This window comes from Enhydra lutris, unplaced genomic scaffold (genome assembly GCF_002288905.1).
Source record: "Enhydra lutris kenyoni isolate GAN:26980312 unplaced genomic scaffold, ASM228890v2 scaffoldscaffold99, whole genome shotgun sequence".
Taxonomy (NCBI): domain Eukaryota; kingdom Metazoa; phylum Chordata; class Mammalia; order Carnivora; family Mustelidae; genus Enhydra; species Enhydra lutris.
The window spans coordinates 623,930-644,001 of record NW_019154183.1 but is presented as its reverse complement, the minus strand read 5'-3'; the positions used below and the strand labels follow the sequence as shown (position 1 = coordinate 644,001).

General features: G+C 37.3%; 1 protein-coding gene across 3 annotated transcripts in view; it reads left to right on the top strand.

Annotated features, from left to right (window-relative positions):
• Positions 1 to 20,072, top strand: part of LOC111139314 (armadillo repeat containing 4) — a 196,827-nt gene that overhangs the window by 133,985 nt on the left and 42,770 nt on the right. The gene's annotated exons all lie outside the window — the stretch shown is intronic.

The window sequence follows — 20,072 nt, the reverse complement described above, 5'->3', positions numbered from 1 at the left end:
TAGTTTAAGAATAGAATTTCTAGGCTACTCAAAGTTTTAAAGTTTAATAAGATTTACAGTTTAATTGACATAAAGCTCAGCTGTACATGTAATTCTGAATCATTTCTTCTAAGGCAAGTCAATGGATAATCCAAAATCACTTAGGAATTGTAGTCTGCTATGTGAAGTGATGAAATTCTGTTCACCTACCCACACATCTTATATGTACTAGAAAAAGAAGGCAACAAAAATGGACAAGGGGAGGGAACAGGAAAAAGAAAAGCAAAGAAAGAAAACTGGGTTTGTTCAGCCCTAGGCCCTTTCCCCCAACATCTTAAGGTCTCTTTAGGGCCTCTCCATCTCCCCTGTTTGCCTTCCTAACTGCCGGCTACTTCTACTGAAGAATAACTGTAAAGAACAGGATGTTGTTTTTTGTAAATGACTCTGTCATGATATAAAGGCAAGCCTAATCCTGAGCTCTCCCTCTTGGGACCATGGGGGCAGCAAATGGACCTTTGTTTTTTTTTTTTTTTTTTTTTTTTTTTTCATTTCTTTTTTCCTTCTTTTTTCTTTTCTTTCCTTTCTTTTTTTTTTTTTTTTAAGAGAGAGAGAGAGAGAGAGAGAGCATGAGGGAAGGCAAGGCAGGGAGAGAATCTTTAGCAGGCTCCAGCCCTGATAGGGGCCTTAATCTTAGGACCCTGAGATCATGACAGGAGCCAAAATCAAGAGTCAGAAACTAACCAACTGAGCCATCCAGACACCCCCTCTGGTTTTCTTTAAGGAGGAAAGAAATGTGGATGTGGCAAGTGGGTGTCAGTGGAATAAACAGGGTTTGGTGTAGTGCTTGGCTATGGAGAGTAAGGAAAGATTGAATCAAAAATGACTCCAGGTTTGGGGCTAGGTGAAGAGGAAGATTCCATAAGCTAAGATCATGCAAGAGAATATCTGGCACCTTTGGGTGGTTACAATACCTGTTCTGAGTATGTCACAACGTGTAACTGCTAACATTTCTGACTCCAAATGCATACAAACTATCCACTATTTTGGCAGATCCCTGGTTGTTTTCATTCCTAATTGCTACTGTGCTTTCCTAGTAGAAAGCTTATGGTGTTATATCCCAGTCCTACGTACATGCCCGCTGCAGCTACCCACGAGTACCACTGACAATTACCAGAGTCATCCTGTCACCCAGGTCATAAGTAATTCATTCTAGAGTTAGTTCCTTCATCATACAATTTCCTTGACAGCAGCAGCTGATGTTACACAACCTGTCTCGTGCCAGCTGATGTTTATTCCATAATAACAGTGAGCAGGCTTGAGGGTCTGGAATAGATTGGTTTCACTTTCTACTGTGTTCGATTTAAATGGTCAGTTTGAATTTCAGGTCTAGAGAAGGGCTGTCCAGGGCAAATGTAATGTAACCCACGTATCTAATATTAAGTTTTCTAGGAGCTAGAATTTCAAAAAAGATAAAAAGAAACAGGTGAAATTAATTTCTGTGATATATTTTATTTAACCCTATATATCCAAAATATTTTTACTGTAACATTTAATCAATACTATTATATATATTATACATATAATGAATATTATATATACATACATATAATCAATACTATTATATATATAATCAATACTGTTACATATATAATCAATACTATTGGAGGAGGAGTCAAGATGGCAGAGAAGCAGCAGGCTGAGACTACTTCAGGTAGCGGGAGATCAGCTAGATAGCTTATCTAAAGATTGCAAACATCCACAAATACAACGGGAGATCGAAGAGAAGAAGAACAGCAATTCTAGAAACAGAAAATCAACCACTTTCTGAAAGGTAGGACGGGTGGAGAAGTGAATCCAAAGCGACGGGAAGATAGACCGCGGGGGGAGGGGCCGGCTCCCGGCAAGCGGCGGAGCAACGGAGCACAAAATCGGGACTTTTAAAAGTCTGTTCCACTGAGGGTCATCACTCCAGAGGCTTAACTGGGGTGAAGCCTGCGCGGGGTCAGCGTGGCCTCAGGTCCCGCAGGGTCACAGAGGGATCGGGGGCGTCTGAGTGTCGCAGAGCTTACAGGTATTAGAACGGGGAAGCCGGCTACAGAGAAGAGCCGAGGAGTGAGCTCTAAGCTCGGGTTACCTTGAACCGGTCGCAGGCTCCGTCAGCTCGGAGCGCGGCCGGAGGCAGGGTGACGGGAGTAATTGGGCGCTGTTCTCTGAGGGCGCACTGAGGAGTGGGGCCCCAGGCTCTCGGCTCCTCCGGGCGGAGACCGGGAGGCCGCCATCTTCATTCCCGCCCTCCGGACTCTACGGAAAGTGCTCAGGGAACAAAAGCTCCCGAAAGCGAACCCGAGCGGATTACTCAGCCCGGCCCCTGGTAAGGACGGTGCAACTCCGCCCGGGGCAAAGACACTTGAGAATCACTACAACAGGCCCCTCCCCCAGAAGATCAACAAGAAGCCCAGCCAGGACCAAGTTCACCTACCAAGGAGTGCAGTTTCAATACCAAGGAGAGCAGCGTAATTCCAAAGGAGGAGAAAGCAAAGCACGGAACTTATGACTTTCTCCCCATGATTCTTTAGTCTTGTAGTTAATTTAATTTTTTTTTCTTTTTCAATTTTTTTTTCTTCTTCTGCTAATTTTTTTAAACTTTTACCCTTTTCTTTTTTAACGTTTTTTAACTAGTTTATCTAATATATATATATTTTTTTCTTTTTTATATTTTTTCTTTATTTTCTTTTTTTTAATTGTTTTTTTTTTCTTTTCTTTCTGAACCTCTTTTTATCCCCTTTCTCCCCCCTCACAATTTGGGATCTCTTCTGATTTGGTTAAAGCATATTTTCCTGGGGTTGTTGCCACCCTTTTAGTATTCTACTTGCTCCTTCATATACTCTTATCTGGACAAAATGACAAGGTGGAAAAATTCACCACAAAAAAAAGAACAAGAGGCAGTACCAAAGGCTAGGGACCTAATCAATACAGACATTGGTAATATGTCAGATCTAGAGTTCAGAATGATGATTCTCAAGGTTCTAGCCGGGCTCGAAAAAGGCATGGAAGATATTAGAGAAACCCTCTTGGGAGATATAAAAGCCCTTTCTGGAGAAATAAAAGAATTAAAATCTCACCAAGTTGAAATAAAAAAAGCTATTAATGAGGTGCAATAAAAAAGGGAGGCTCTCACTGGTAGGATAAATGAGGCAGAAGAAAGAATTAGCGATATAGAAGACCAAATGACAGAGAATAAAGAAGCTGAGCAAAAGAGGGACAAACAGCTATTGGACCACGAGGGGAGAATTTGAGAGATAAGTGACACCATAAGATGAAACAACATTAGAATAATTGGAATTCCAGAAGAAGAAGAGAGAGGGGAGAAGGTATATTGGAGAGAATTACCCTAATATGGTAAAGGGAACAAGCATCAAAATCCAGGAGGTTCAGAGAACCCCCCTCAAAATCAACAAGAAAAGGTCCACACCCCATCACCTAATAGTAAAATTTACAAGTCTTAGTGACAAAGAGAAAACCCTGAAAGCAGCCTGGGAAAAGAAGTCTGTAACATACAATGGTAAAAATATTAGATTGGCAGCAGACTTATCCACAGAGACCTGGCAGGCCAGAAAGAGCTGGCATGATATATTCAGAGCACTAAACGAGAAAAACATGCAGCCAAGAATACTATATCCAGCTAGACTATCATTGAAAATAGAAGGAGAGATAAAAAGCTTCCAGGACAAACAAAAACTGAAAGAATTTGCAAACACCAAACCAGCTCTACAGAAATATTGAAAGGGGTCCTCTAAGCAAAGAGAGAGCCTAAAAGTAGTAGATCAGAAAGGAACAGAGACAATATACAGTAACAGTCACCTTACAGGCAATACAATGGCACTAAATTCATATCTCTCAATAGTAACCCTGAATGTTAATGGGCTAAATGCCCCAATCAAAAGACACAGGGTATCAGAATGGATAAAAAAACAAAATCCATCTATATGTTGCCTACAAGAAACTCATTTTAGACACGAAGACATCTCCAGATTTAAAGTGAGGGGGTGGAAAACAATTTACTATGCTAATGGACATCAGAAGAAAGCAGGAGTGGCAATCCTTAGATCAATTAGATTTTAAGCCAAAGACTATAATAAGAGATGAGGAAGGACACTATATCATACTCAAAGGATGTGTCCAACAAGAAGATCTAACAATTTTAAATATCTATGCCCCTAACGTGGGAGCAGCCAACTATATAAACCAATTAATAACAAAATCAAAGAAACACATCAACAATCATACGATAATAGTAGGGGACTTTAACACTCCCCTCACTGAAATGGACAGATCATTCAAGCAAAAGAGCAACAAGGAAATAAAGACCAGATGGACATCACAGATATATTCAGAACATTTCATCCCAAAGCAACAGAATACACATTCTTCTCTAGTGCACATGGAACATTCTCCAGAATAGATCACATCCTCGGTCCTAAATCAGGTCTCAACCGGTATCAAAAGATTGGGATCATTCCCTGCATAGTTTCAGACCACAATGCTCTGAAGCTAGAACTCAATCACAAGAGGAAATTCGGAAAGAACCCAAATACATGAAGACTAAACAGCATCCTTCTAAAGAATGAATGGGTCAACCAGGAAATTAAAGAAGAATTGAAAAAATGCATGGAAACAAATGATAATGAAAACACAATGGTTCAAAATCTATGGGACACAGCAAAGGCAGTCCTGAGAGGAAAATATATAGCGGTACAAGCCTTTCTCAAGAAACAAGAAAGGTCTCAGGTACACAACCTAATCCTAAACCTAAAGGAGGTGGAGAAAGAACAAGAAAGAAACCCTAAACCCAGCAGGAGAAGAGAAATCATAAAGATCAGAGCAGAAATCAATGAAATAGAAACCAAAAAAACAATAGAACAAATCAATGAAACTAGGAGCTGGTTCTTTGAAAGAATTAATAAGATTGACAAACCCCTGGCCAGACTTATCAAAAAGAAAAGCGAGAGGACCCAAATAAATAAAATCATGAATGAAAGAGGAGAAATCACAACGAACACCAAAGAAATACAGACAATTATAAGAACGTACTATGAGCAACTCTACGCCAACAAATTTGACAATCTGGAAGAAATGGATGCATTCCTAGAGAAATATAAACTACCACAAGTGAACCAGGAAGAAATAGAAAGCCTCAACAGACCCATAACCAGTAAGGAGATTGAAACAGTCATCAAAAATCTCCAAACAAACAAAAGCCCAGGGCCAGACGGCTTCCTGGGGGAATTCTACCAAACATATAAAGAAGAACTAATTCCTATTCTCCTGAAACTGTTCCAAAAAATAGAAATGGAAGGAAAACTTCCAAACTGATTTTATGAGGCCAGCATCACCTTGATCCCAAAACCAGACAAGGATCCCATCAAAAAAGAGAACTCCAGACCAATATCCTTGATGAACACAGATGCGAAAATTCTCGCCAAAATACTAGCCAATAGGATTCAACAGTACATGAAAAGGATTATTCACCACGACCAAGTGGGATTTATTCCAGGGCTGCAAGGTTGGTTCAACATCCGCAAATCGATCAATGTGATACAATACATTAATAAAAGAAAGAACAAGAACCATATGATACTCTCCATAGATGCTGAAAAAGCATTTGACAAAGTACAGCATCCCTTCCTGATCAAAACTCTTCAAAGTGTAGGGATAGAGGGCACATACCTCAATATTATCAAAGCCATCTATGAAAAACCCACCGCAAGTATCATTCTCAATGGAGAAAAACTGAAAGCTTTTCCGCTAAGGTCAGGAACACGGCAGGGATGTCCATTATCACCACTGCTATTCAACATAGTACTAGAAGTCCTAGCCTCAGCAGTCGGACAACAAAAGGAAATTAAAGGCATCCAAATCGGCAAAGAAGAAGTCAAACTATCACTCTGTGCAGATGATATGATACTATATGTGGAAAACCCAAAAGACTCCACTCCAAAACTTCTAGAACTTGTACAGGAATTCAGTAAAGTGTCAGGATATAAATCAATGCACAGAAATCAGTTGCATTTCTCTACACCAACATCAAGACAGAAGAAAGAGAAATTAAGGAGTCAATCCCATTTACAATTGTACCCAACACTATAAGATACCTAGGAATAAACCTAACCAAAGAGGCTAAGAATCTATACTCAGAAAACTATAAAGTACTCATGAAAGAAATTGAGAAAGACACAAAGAAATGGAAAAATGTTCCATGCTCCTGGATTGGAAGAATAAATATTGTGAAAATGTCTATACTACCTAAAGCAATCTACACATTTAATGCAATTCCTATCAAAATACCATCCATTTTTTTCAAAGAAATGGAACAAATAATCCTAAACTTTATATGGAACCAGAAAAGACCTCGAATAGCCAAAGGAATATTGAAAAAGAAAGCCAAAGTTGGTGGCATCACAATTCCGGACTTCAAGCTCTATTACAAAGCTGCCATCATCAAGACAGCATGGTACTGGCACAAAAACAGACACATAGATCAATGGAACAGAATAGAGAGCCCAGAAATAGACCCTCAACTCTACGGTCAACTAATCTTCGACAAAGCGGGAAGAATGTCCAATGGAAAAAAGACAGCCCGTTCAATAAATGGTGTTGGGAAAATTGGACAGCCACATGCAGAAAAATGAAATTGGACCATTTCCTTACACCACACATGAAAATAGACTCAAAATGGATGAAGGACCTCAATGTGAGAAAGGAATCCATCAAAATCCTTGAGGAGAACACAGGCAGCAACCTCTTCGACCTCAGCCGCAGCACCATCTTCCTAGGAACATCGCCAAAGGCAAGGGAAGCAAGGGCAAAAATGAATTATAGGGATTTCATCAAGATCAAAAGCTTTTGCACAGCAAAGGAAACAATTAAGAAAACCAAAAGACAACTGACAGAATGGGAGAAGATATTTGCAAACGACATATCAGATACAGGGCTAGTGTCCAAAATCTATAAAGAACTTAGCAAACTCAACACCCAAAGAACAAATAATCCAATCAAGAAATGGGCAGAAGACATGAACAGACATTTCTGCAAAGAAGACATCCAGACGGCCAACAGACACATGAAAAAGTGCTCCATATCACTCGGCATCAGGGAAATACAAATCAAAACCACAATGAGATATCACCTCACACCAGTCAGAATGGCTAAAATTAACAAGTCAGGAAATGACAGATGCTGGCGAGGATGTGGAGAAAGGGGAACCCTCCTACACTGTTGGTAGGAATGCAAGCTCTTGCAACCACTCTGGAAAACAGCATGGAGGTTCCTCAAAATGTTGAAAATAGAGCTACCCTATGACCTAGCAATTGCACTACTGGGTATTTACCCTAAAGACACAAACGTAGTGATCCGAAGGGGCACGTTCTGAATGTTTATAGCAGCAATGTCTACAATAGCCAAACTATGGAAAGAACCTAGATGTCCATCAACAGATGAATGGATAAAGAAGATGTGGTATATATACACAATGGAATGCTATGCAGCCATCAAAAGAAATGAAATCTTGCCATTTGCGATGATGTGGATGGAACTAGAGGATATCATGCTTAGCAAAATAAGTCAGTCAGGGAAAGACAACTATCATATGATCTCCCTGATATGAGGAAGTGGAGATGCAACATGAGGTGGTTAATGGGGTAGGAGAAGAATAAATGAAACAAGATGGGATCAGGAGGGAGACAAACCATATGTGACTCGTAATCTCACAAAACAAACTGAGCGTTGCTGGGGAGAGGGGGGTTGGGAGATGGGGGTGGGGTTATGGACATTGGGGAGGGTATGTGCTAAGGTGAGTGCTGTGAAGTGTGTAAACCTGGCAATTCACAGACCTGTACCCCTGGGGATAAAAATATATGTTTATAAAAAATAAAAAATTTAAAAATTTAAAAAAATAATACTATTATATATACTATTATCTGTGTATATATATTGTATAAACTATTATCTATCTATCTATCTATCTATCTAGTATTTGTGTTTTATACAGATGGTACATCTCCATTTGGACTGGCCACATTTCACGTTCTCACCAGTGGCTAGTGGCTTTCTTATTGGACATCACAAGTCTAGAGGCAGGAGAAGGGAAGATTGGGAAATATCAGTGAGAGGTAATAAATCACGAAGAAGGGTAGACAAGTTGTTTTTGGCAGAGGGTTTAGAGAAGCCTGGGAAATGTCTGCATTTGCATTTGCAGAGCATGTAGGCTAGGAAGAAGAGCTGTCAGAGTAACTTTAGGAAGTTATCAGGTTACCCAGGAGTTCTAGAATCCAGAGGAAGAGGGAGTTTCCAAAGGGTTTGTGTTTAAATGCTGCTAAGCAGTCAACAAGGATTTCCTGACTCAGTTATGTTGAAAAATAATCCTGGTGTTAGAGCCTTTCCAGGTAGGACTCTCTTCTATATGAACTAATAAATCCCCTGCCCTAGTAAATGCGAAATGAGAGGAATAATGCAATATTTTTCCTCTTTATGATTTTACACAGATCGGACTTGTGAACATGGCTGCAGATCCATTTGCAACTCTGTTGAAAGCATGAGGACTCTAGGAGATATACCAAAGTTACTGCTAATGATAACAAAGCCATAATATAGGAAAGTAATACAAGGAGGGAATGAAGTTGCATGAAAAACTGAGCAAGACAAGCCCTTTTCTAAGACAGAAAAAGTGATCAGATAGAAAGATGATGAGCACCTATAAAAGGCATTAAGCTCCCTTCCCCATGGTGACTTTGGATTTGTTTTGCAAATGTCTATACCAGGCAGGTGAAAGCTACATTAGGGCCTATAACTTTCTGGAAGGCAGGAAATTGAAGAGATTGCAGAAAATACAACCAGAAGTGGGTCCAACAGAGAGAGAGAGGAAGAGTTCACATTGGGTGGAATGGCAAAGGCTGTCTTGGCAGCCTCCCAGACTGAGCACATGAAATGGCATTCGGGAGATTGGGGAAGATGAACCCAAGAAGTATACACACCCCATAGTCTTTGAAGCCTGGCACCAAAAAGAAAAATATCACTAACACTTTTGAGCCAAGTAAATGGACTTTAGAGGCTGAGATCACCCAAGAATCCTCAGGGTCTATCTGCAGTCCACATGCTTAATGTTTGATCAAACTATAGTATTTTGTTAATTAATACTCTTTCTGCATCTTTATGGTCTTGTGTACTTTTCTTGCATTCCAGATATTCCCTGGAGTGCTGGGGATAGTCTCTTGGTGATATGCCATTAAATTACTTAGCACTATTAGGTATCAGTAACTATATTATGATACCAAATATAGAGTCATATATAAACATGTTTCTCATTGACTTTTTTGTGTTTTTGCATTTGTCCTTTAAAGTGAGAAAGATTTTTAAGGATTCCAGTGAGATAGATTTTTAACTCTAATATTATATACACATCAAATGTTTTCCTTATTTCATTTCTAACTTAAAATATGTAATAGTTTTATAATTGACATACACATGCACATATTTAGAGTGTTGATGTGATAAATCGTGCCATATATATGCATACCCACAAAGCCATGATCAGATCAGGATAATGATTTTCATCTCCAAAGTAGATGAAGTCCAATTAATATTGTGGGTTTTTTTTAAATGGACCGTGCTTTTGGTGTTATGTCTAAGAAAGATTTGCCTAGCACATGGTCACAAGGATCTTCTTTGTTTTCTTCTGGAAGTTCTATAACTTTTGGTTTTACATTTAAGTCTAATGAACCATTTTGAGTTAATTTTTGTTTATGATCCTAGGAATGAATTACAGTTCATTTGGGGAGCATTTGAGTATCCTTCATTGAAATAATGCCCTTTTCCTGCTGAATTTCTTTTGCAATCTTGAAAAAAAAATAGTTGAATATATCTGTTTTGTTCCATTGTTCTCTTTGTCTGTATTTACACCAATACCACGTTGTCTTAATTACTGTAGCTTTATAATAAGGCATAAAGTTAGGTGGTATCAGGGTTCCTATCTTTTTCTTTAAAGTTATTTTGGGGGTGCCTGGGTAGCTTAGTCAGTTATGCATCTGTCTTCAGCTCAGGTCATGATCCCAGGGTCCTGGGATCTAGTCCCTGGGCTTTCTGCTCTGCAGGGAGCCTGCTTCTCCCTCTGCTTCTGCCTTTCTCTCTCTCTCTCTCTTTCTCTCTCTGTTTCTCATGAATAAGTAAATATTTTTAAAAAGTTATTTTGGCTCTTCTAGTTTTTTACATTTCCATATGAATTTTTAAATCAATTTGTTAATTTCTACAAGAAATACTTTCTGAGATTTTGATTGGGATGAGCATTGAATCTATACATCATTTGGGAGAAAATTGCCATCTTAATAATATTGTCATCTGAATCACAAAGAAGGAATATCCATTATTTTTATGTGTTAATTTTTCAGCAATATTATGTGATTTTTGTCACAGGGTTTTTTTTTTTTTTACATCTTTTGTAACTTACTCCTATGTAAATATTTTTGATGCTACTCTAGATTTAATTTTAAAATTTCCATTTCCTGATTATTCACTGATATATAGAAATTTAATTGATTTTGTGTATTAATCTTATATTCTACAACCTTGCTAAATTCATTTATTTGATCTAGTAGACTTTTGGAGATTCCAGCAGATTTCCTACATAGGCCAGGGTCAGCAAACATTTTCTCTAAAGGGCCAGATAATAAATATTTTAGGCTTTATGGACCACATAAAGTCTCTGTTGCAGATTCTTCTTTTATTGTTGTTGTTATTATTTACAACTGTACAAAAATGTAAAAACCATTCTTCATTTTTTGAGCCATACAAAAATAGATTGTCAATTGCCAGTGTCTTACACAAACAATCATGTCATCTACGAAGTAAGACTTGTCTTCCTTCCTTTCTAACCTGGATGTCTTTTATTTACTCTTCTTGCTTGATTGCATGGGCCAAAAACTCCTATGCAATACTGAGAAAAAAGCAATTAAGAGCAGGTGTCCCAGTCTTATTCCTTATCTTGAAGGTAATACATTTGGTCTTTTACCAATCAGTTCACTGTTGGCTATAGGTTTTTGTTAGGTAACTTTTTGTTTTTAGGCTCCATGCTTTAGGCTCCCAGCATGGGGTCTGAACTCGCAACATCCTGAGATTAAGACCTGGGCTGAAATCAAGAGTTGGACATTTAAGCAACTGAGCCGCCCAGGCACCCCTGTTAGGTGACTTTTATCAGGCTGGGTAAGTTCCCTTCTACTACTTTGATTAGATTTTTTTTTTTTTTAATCAGGAATGGATACTGCATTCTTTTGAATGCTTTTTCCTCTATCTATTGAGATTATATTATGATTTTTCTTTTAGAATTTGTTATTATGGAGAATCACACTGATTTAGTTTTTAAATGAAACCAACCCAGCATTCTTAGGATGAGCCCACTTTGTTACAATGTGTTATCCTTTCTATACATTGTTGACCCTAATGTACCAAAATGTTGCTTGGAGTTTTACACCTGTGTTCATGAGGGATGTTGATTTGTAGTATTTTTTTTCTTGTAATGTCTCTTGTTTTGCTATCACAGTAATGCTTTAGTAAATGAGTTGGAAAGTGTTCCTTCCTCTTCAGTTTTCTGGGAGAACTTTATAGTGCCGGTATTATTTCTCCCTTAAATGTTTGGTAAAATTCACAGGTGAAGCCACCTGAACCCAAAGTTTTTGTTTTCAGAAGGTTTTAAACTTCAAATTCAATTTCTTTACTCAAGATAGGGCTGTTCAGGTTTTTATCTTCCTGACTGAGCTTTGGTAGTGTCTTTCAAGGAGTTAGTTCATTTCATCTAAGTTATATTGTCAAATGTATTGGCATAAAGTTGTTCATAACATTCCCTTATTCTCTTAATATATATTTATAATCTGTAGTTATGACATTTTTTCCACTCTTGTTATTGGTAAGTTTTGTCTTCTCTTTTCCTCCTGATCAGTGTGGCTAGACATCTATCCATGTTATTGATCTTCTTAAAGAACTAGATTTTGTTTCCTTATTTTTCTCTTTTTCTATTTTTTTATTTCACTGATTTCTACTGTGATCTTTATTTCCTTTCTTTTGATTACTTTGGGGTTTCATTTGCTCTTCTATGTCTACTTTCTTAAAGTGGAAACTAACATGATTTGATACCTTAATCTTTTCTAAAAATGATTCTTAGTCATATAAATTTCCTTCTAATACTGTTTTAGCTACATCTCAGAAATTTTGGTAAGTTACGTTTTTATTTTCATTTGGTTAAAAATACTTTAGAAGTGCATTATTTAGAAGTTTTATATTTAGCTTTTAAATATTTGAGGATTTTTCATTGGCTTTTCTGTTCCTGATTTTTAATTTACTTCCACAGTAGTCAGAGAGCATACATTATATACTTGACTATTTCTTTTTAATTTTATTTATTTATTTGAGAAGGAGAGAGCACAAGAGCACAAATGGGTTGAGGGGCAGAGGGAGAAGCAAACTCCCCACTGGGCAAGTAGCCTAATGTGGGGCTGAAACCCAGGACCTGGAGATCATGACCTGAGCCAAAGGCAGACGCACAGCTAACTGAGCCACCCAAGCCCCCTCCTTGACTACTTTTTAAAATCTTTTTCTTTTTTTTAAAGATTTTATTTATTTGACAGAGAGAGAGATCACATGCAGGCAGAGAGAGAGGGGGAAGCAGGCTCCCCGCTGAGCAGAGAGCCCGATGCAGGGCTCAATCCCAGGACCCTGAGATCATGATCTGAGCCCAAGGCAGAGACTTAACCCACTGAGCCACCCAGGTGCCCCATCCTTGATTACTTTTTTAATGTAACATTTGTTCTGTGACCCAGAATATGGTTTAACTCATTGATGTTCTACATGCACTTGAAAAAAAAATGAGTATTCTGATGTAGTTGAATAAAGTGTTCTATAAAGCTTAACAAGGCCAAGTTGGTTTATATTGTTCAGAAATATTTTACATCTTTGTTGATTTTGTAACTACTTGTTCTATTATTTTGTGAGGCAAATGTGTTAACCACTATACTACAGAAATACCCCAGTTACTGTGGATTTACCCACTTTTCTCACTATTCCATCTCATCAGTTTATCTTCATGGATTTTGAAACTCTTTTGTTAAGTGCATAAGTATTTAGGAATAGTATGTCCTCTTGACAACACCTTTATATGTATTAAATCACCTTCATCTCTTGTCATATTCTTTGCTTTGAAATCTGCCTTTTCTCCTGCTTTCTTTTGGTTAAAATTGCATGCTAAATCCTATAGCTCTTCCTAAACTTTTACCTCATTTGTGTATTTTTATTTATTAACTATCAGCAGCACTTAGTAGGGACTTGCTTTTTTTTTTTTTAATCCAAATCACAAATTCTGCCTTTTGGGGGGAGGTTATGGGGTGTCTACACTATTTACATTTAATGTGCTACTGACATGATTGACTTTAAATGTGATTTTATTTGTTCCCTCTTTTCCCCATCTATTCTTTTCTTTTTGTCACCTTGGCTAAATTAAAATTTTTTTAACATTTCATTTTATCCTTTTTATTTTTATTATTTATTGTTTGGTTTTTGTTAGTTATTATTCTTTGTTGTTCCTTTAGTGCTTGCTTTAGAGTTTACAGTGTATGTGTATATATCTATATAAAATTCAGCACAGTGTATCTTCAAGTTGTATTACACACAGAAACATATAGTTTAAGAATCCTACAGCACTAGGCTTCCATTTTTGTCTTCCTGGCTTTTGTCAAGTGTTTGACTCAAACGTATTATAAATTCTATTGTTCTTGTTTTTGGCTGTAAATAATTATCAATTAAAGAGCTTTAAATAAGTAGGAAAAAGTGCTATTTATTCCCTTCTGTAGATGCAGATTTCCATCTGGTCTCATTTTCTTTCTGCCCAAAGAACTTTTAACATTTCTTGTAGTATATAGCTCTATTGACACATTCTTTCATCTTTCGTATGTCTAGAAAAGGCTTTGTGTTTGAAAAATATTTTTGGTAGAGAGAATTTTACGATGACTTTTTTTCCTTCAGTAAAACATGTTGCTTCATTGTATTCACACTTGTGTTGTTTCTGAGAAGAAATCTGCTGTCATTCCTTTGCTTGTACTACTGCTTTTGAAATTTTATCACTTTCCCTGATTTTGAGCAATTTGATTATGATGTGCCTTCATGTTATTTTCTTTATGTTTCTTATGCTTGGGCTTATTGAACTTCTTAGATTTATAAGCTATAGTTTTCAGCAAATTTGGAAAATTTGGAGTCATTTTTTCTTCAAATAGAAAACTATTTGCTCTGTCTTCTTTCTACTGTCCTTTGGAAACTCTGTTTTCACCTATATTTGGCTACTTCATGTTTTCCTACAGCTCCTTCTGGCTCTGTTCATTTTTTCAGTCTTTCTTTCCTCTCTGTGTTTCAATTTGGAATGTTTTTATTTCTATGCCTTAAGTTCAGAAAATCTTATTTTTTTTTCAATGTTCGATTTACCTTTATTTTTCGTCTGAGCAGAATTGCATCTCTCAAAATTAAAGTTGAGTCTTTCTATATCTTTCATGTCTCTCCGTAACATGCTGAGTCTTTTCCGTAGCTCATGAAATCCAGTTCTAGTAACTAGTGTCGTTTCTGGTTTGCTTTCAGTTGGTTGATTTTTCTCTTTATCATGAGTCATGTCAGACACTGACCTTGGGGCGGAGGAGGATTTTTTATTTTTTATTTTCATTCCAGTGTAGTTAACATACAGTGTTGTATTAGTTTCAGGTGTACAATGTAGTGATTCAACACTTCCATACAACACCTGGTGCTCATCACAGCTCAACACAAGTGCCCTCCTCCATCCCCATCACCTGTTCCCCCATCTCCCCCACTCCCATCTCCTTTCTGCTAACCATCAGTGTGTTCTCTACAGTTAAGAGTCTGTTTCTTGGAAGACACCAAATTTTAATGTGTCGAGTGCTAGATAGTTTCTGTAAAAATTCCTGAGTTTTTTCCTAGGATGCCATTATGTTGCTCACAAACAGTTTGCTCCTTTCAGTTCCATGTTTTGTTAGCAACACTAGAGTATAGCTAATTCTTACCCACTACCGAGGTAAGAGACTCACAGTTACTCTGCCTGAAACCCATGAATTAGGAAGTCTTTCACACTGGGTGGTGAGATCAGGCATTAGTGGACCTGTATGAGCTTCGGAGATTGTTCCAGATGATCTGTCCTTGGGTGTGTGGTTTCCACACACACAAGTGCTCATCAGATCTGCACTGAAGTTTCAGGGGTACTGACAGCAAATCTTCAGAGTTTGGTGCTCAGAGAGTTCTCTCCCCTCCAGTAATCTTGCTTGAAGACTCCAGTCATCACAGATCCCCAACCTTGGCCTCGTGGCTCAGGGAGCTGCTGCACTTCATTGGGCTTTTCTCTCTCTGTGCTACACCTTGCTCCAGGCAGTAGGCTGGGACAATCATAAGACTTACCTCTGGAGTTTTCCTTCTCTTGGGGATCACAGTTGCCTGGCGTCCAATGTCTTAAAACCCATTGCTTTATAGATTTTAGCATTTTTAAGTTGTTTTAGGTGGGAAGATAAATCCATTCCCTGTTACCCTATCTTGGCATGAAGAAAATTCTTAACTTTCTTTTCATACTTTCTTTACACAATAAATTCATGGGAAGTGAGAGCTGATAGAGGTGAGTTATCCATTTTAAACACACATTTTGCAGACAAGGAATGTAAGTCTCAGAGATCAGTGAGGTACCAAAAACCACACAATCAACACATGGCATAACATCATAAATGATTGTAATGTCTAGTTTAGGGCTGTTTCCACTAGATGAGCAAATTTCAAACCATGTCTCGTGGACTGTTAGGGTTCCCCTGGGAGACATCAGGGCCCAGTACTCAAGGCAAGGGAGAAGCCAATGCTTGGTGTGGGGGGCAGTCACTTACTTTACTTAGACCAGCTAGTTTTCCATTTTATATATTTAAATTATGCATGGGATCTTGTTTCAAAACAGCTTTTTGCTGCTTTAGAAAGAACCGAAAATTACTGTACTAGTGCCATCCTGCCCTTTAATAGTTGTTTATGGAACACAGTAGGAGCCATCTTTTTCATATTTATTTAGCACTTGGCTTTGGCAGAAAGGTTTACAAGATAAGAATCTTTTCAGGAGGAATTAAGAATTTTAATCTTAATTCTTTGCCTCTTATAAGTGTAGTGCATCTAAAAATCTGATACAAGAATGATTCTTTAAAGCCACTTTATTTTTTTCTTTTTAAGTTTTCCTTGGAGAGCTCTAGGCAATGCTTTTGCCCTTGAGGTGATTCAGTCTTCTCAAATATCCAAGGAGTCTTTGGAAAAATCAGATGTGTCTAGGACGGTCTGGGCTAATAGAATACTTGTCTCTGCTTCACTATAATGAATCCATCTCATGCTTTGGCTACGTCATCACTGCCACATCCCAGCAAAATACATTTCCCTCCCCTTCTTGAAAGCTAAAGGCGAGAAAAGATGAAAAACAGAGCTGCGTGTAAGTACAGCAAAAGAGATAATAATGAAAGTAATACGATTTTCATTTTATTCGGCTTCCTCGGTGCCTAGCCACCATTCCAAAAGCTACATTCACACATATCCTTTTATTTAGTCTTTTCCATTTTCCAGTGTGATGGGAATCATCTCCATTTTGCAGATAAAGAAACTGAGTTACAGAGAGATTAAGTGATTTGCCCTGAATCACCGTCATAAGGAAAGAACCCAAGAAATCTGGTTCCATAGTCTGTTCTCTTAAAGCCCACTGCAGGGTAAAGTAGGAGGGCCTTAATGGCACATGTGTGTGGGTGTGGGTGCTGGTGTGTAAGGCTGTGTTTGGAAGACAGAGCCTGGTTGAGAAACTGCTGTAGGAGACAGAGCAGCTGTCTGGGAAAGCACAAAGGGGGAAGAGGACTTGGCAGAGATCGTACTTGTTTTATGGTGGAATGCTGCGGTCCTTCTGCAGCCCAAATGCTCTCTTTCTCTCCTTAGTTTTTAGGATTTTCTAGCCTTGCTTGCTGTGTTTGTAGCTTCTGTGTATTCTTAATTTATGCCTGTTAAACGTTATTACTAGTAAGAGTTATAGTATATGAAGTTAAAACCAGATGATTTTGTGATTTTTTTCAAAACAATTATTTCTATTATTACATGGACTTTAAGAAGAGTAGCTATATTTTCCAAAGGTAGTGATATATTAGTTAATCTTAATGGCAATGTATGTTGTATATGTTTGTATGTGTATGTATATACACATATATGTATATATTTGCATTTTTAGAATTAAGAAAATTGAAAGTGGAAAACCTGAATACACGAGCTTTGGGCTTAAGCCTTTTACACTACTCTATGTCAATTTTCTATAACTACCAATTACATGAGCTCTATTCCAAAAGTCTAAGATCTTTGTAACTACCCATCTTTCATGTATCTTATTTTTAATATGAAAAACACTCCCCATCACCAAGGGACAGACTTCTAGGTACTATAAATGCCATTAATTATTATACAGTGAAAAGAAAAACCCCTAGCTAAAGAAATTAAATTAAAAACCTAAGTTCAAACTGGATACCTGGGACAAAAAGCTCATGCTAAGCTAAGGCCTTATAACTTCTTACGAGTCAGAGCTTTCATCTCTCATTACACAATTCTCTTTATTATGGAACATTCCCAATAGTTACTCCTTGGCCATGCTCATGTACTCTGGTCCATTGCAGCAGTGTTTCTCAAAGGGTGTGGTCTACAGTTCACCTGTCAAAAGCAGTACAGAGCTTGAAAAAAGATAAATAAAGGTGACTGGGCCATACCTTAAATTGACTGGCTCAGAGTCTCTATGACTAAGACCAAGAAACTATTTCAACCAAGCTCCTAAGGTAACTGAAAAGCACACAAAAGTTTAAGAACCACTGATCCCCAGGAGTTTCAGTGGCAAGACAGCCATCTACATTAGTTTGTCCATGATACTGAATATAAGGGAAACAAAAATCAACCTTCTCAAAGGAAAAGATTAAAGAACACCAGAGGACGATTAAACCATTGCATTGAAAACTAATCCACCTAACAAATACAACTCTGCGTGTAGAATGTTCCAGTGTATGATGTCATGCTGAACAGCAGGAGTGTGGCTTGGGCCCATGTGGAATTGTGATAGGCACAGAGTTGTAGCATTGTGCTTTGCGGCACCCCTGCAAGTGTGAAGACAAAGTCCCTGGAGCACTTTCTTTGCTCCTCATCAAAGAAAACAAGAACTTTCTGCTAATGTTATAAAAAATGTAAGTTCCTATACCTGAAAGAAGATAATTGACATGTTAACTTGTTTAAAATACTATCCTCAAAGCTATAAACTTTGAAAATAGGAAGGCCTGACCCAGTATGCCAGACCCAATCCAACTGTTACCCATGAAAGTGTATCAAAATCTATGTTATATGATTGTCTTCTGCAATGCTGCTTCCTAATCTTTTCCCTGTCAGCAGAAAAACATGGAATATTTGTATGGCACACTGGAATAAATGAACAAAGTTGCTTGTGGCTTGGAGGCAACTGCTCTGGGGCCTTTTGTTCTTGGTCTCTCCCAACAGCCCAAGGGCTCAGGACTTGCTATTCAAAGTGTGGTCCCAGACAGACAGCAACAGGAGCACCAAGGTGCTTTGTTAGAAGTTCGGAATCTTAGACTCCACCCCAGACCCACCGGATCAGAATCGGCATTTTAAGAAGATTCCCAGATGGTTCATATTCATGGTAAAGTTTGAGAAGCTCTGGATAAGGATTACACTTAAACTTAGAAAAACGAATTGAGTACTGCTAAAATATTCCTTCTGTGACTGCCTTTATTAACTATTCAAATTTGATATGGTTTTAACATTTTCTATAAAGTTGATTTAGATGGACCCTAAATGTATGTTAAATGTATAAATGTAATTTAATTTTTATACCCTCATAAAACTTTTTATATAAATTGCTAAAATTCCTGATTTGGGATTGGAACATGTGGTCACTATAACTTTTCTAACCCTTATTTATTTCATAGTATTATCCCAAACCACCAGTTAGAAAAGAAAATCCGTAAGTCTTCCACTTTGAGTGTAAAGCAACTTTTTATTTGTCCTTAAATTGCTTACTTCATATTTCAAGGGGACATTCTTCTAATATCCTGTATTCTGATGAATTAGTCCACATTTAGCCTATTTTTAAAATTAGTTTATTAAGTTTACATGCTAAGTTTTATAGTTATCTCCCCAGTAATTATGGTATGTAGGGACATTCTTCATCAGCCAATTGCTTTTCTATTCAGTTATGCTGGGTGGCCACCACAATGTCCACCATAATTGTATTCAAATTTTGTATATTTACACAGATTACTGGAGTGACTTGTAAATTAATATTGATTCAGCTCTATCTTTCCTAACCCTTGGGATATCTGTGCACTGATTTGTGTGCAGGCAGGTTTGTTCCTGCTAAGACTTAATATTCCATAAGTGGCTTCAACCTTTTATTATTTAAACTATGACACCAGTTTCTAATTTATTCTAGATACTGTTTTCTAATTTATTTTAGATACTAGTTTCTCATCTGTTCTAGAGAATATACAATATGTTACATGTAACTGCAGATTGTTTATAAATTATATAGTACATCTTCAACATTCTGAGAAACTTAAAAATCGATAACTTGAACAAGACTCTTTCTAAATAATCTTCTATATATTAAAGCGAGAATAAATTAGATCTATTAAAATAGTGTTGCAAGGAGCACTCTTGACATGATTTTTGGTGGACTTATGCACTGACCAATAATTGGTTTTAATAATTATTACTAATAACTTTAATAATTATTACTAAATGATTATTTTTACTGATTTTATATTTTATATTTTTATATAAAAATATATTTTATATTTATATAAAATATATAAATATATAAACTATAAATATTTATATTTATACTGATTTTATGTCAGATGAGAGTTCAAATGTAAAAATTGGATAAATATTTTTTGTTCGGAATTTTAATCAGTTGGCGCAGGGGTGGCTCAGTTGATAAAGCATCCAACCCTTGATTT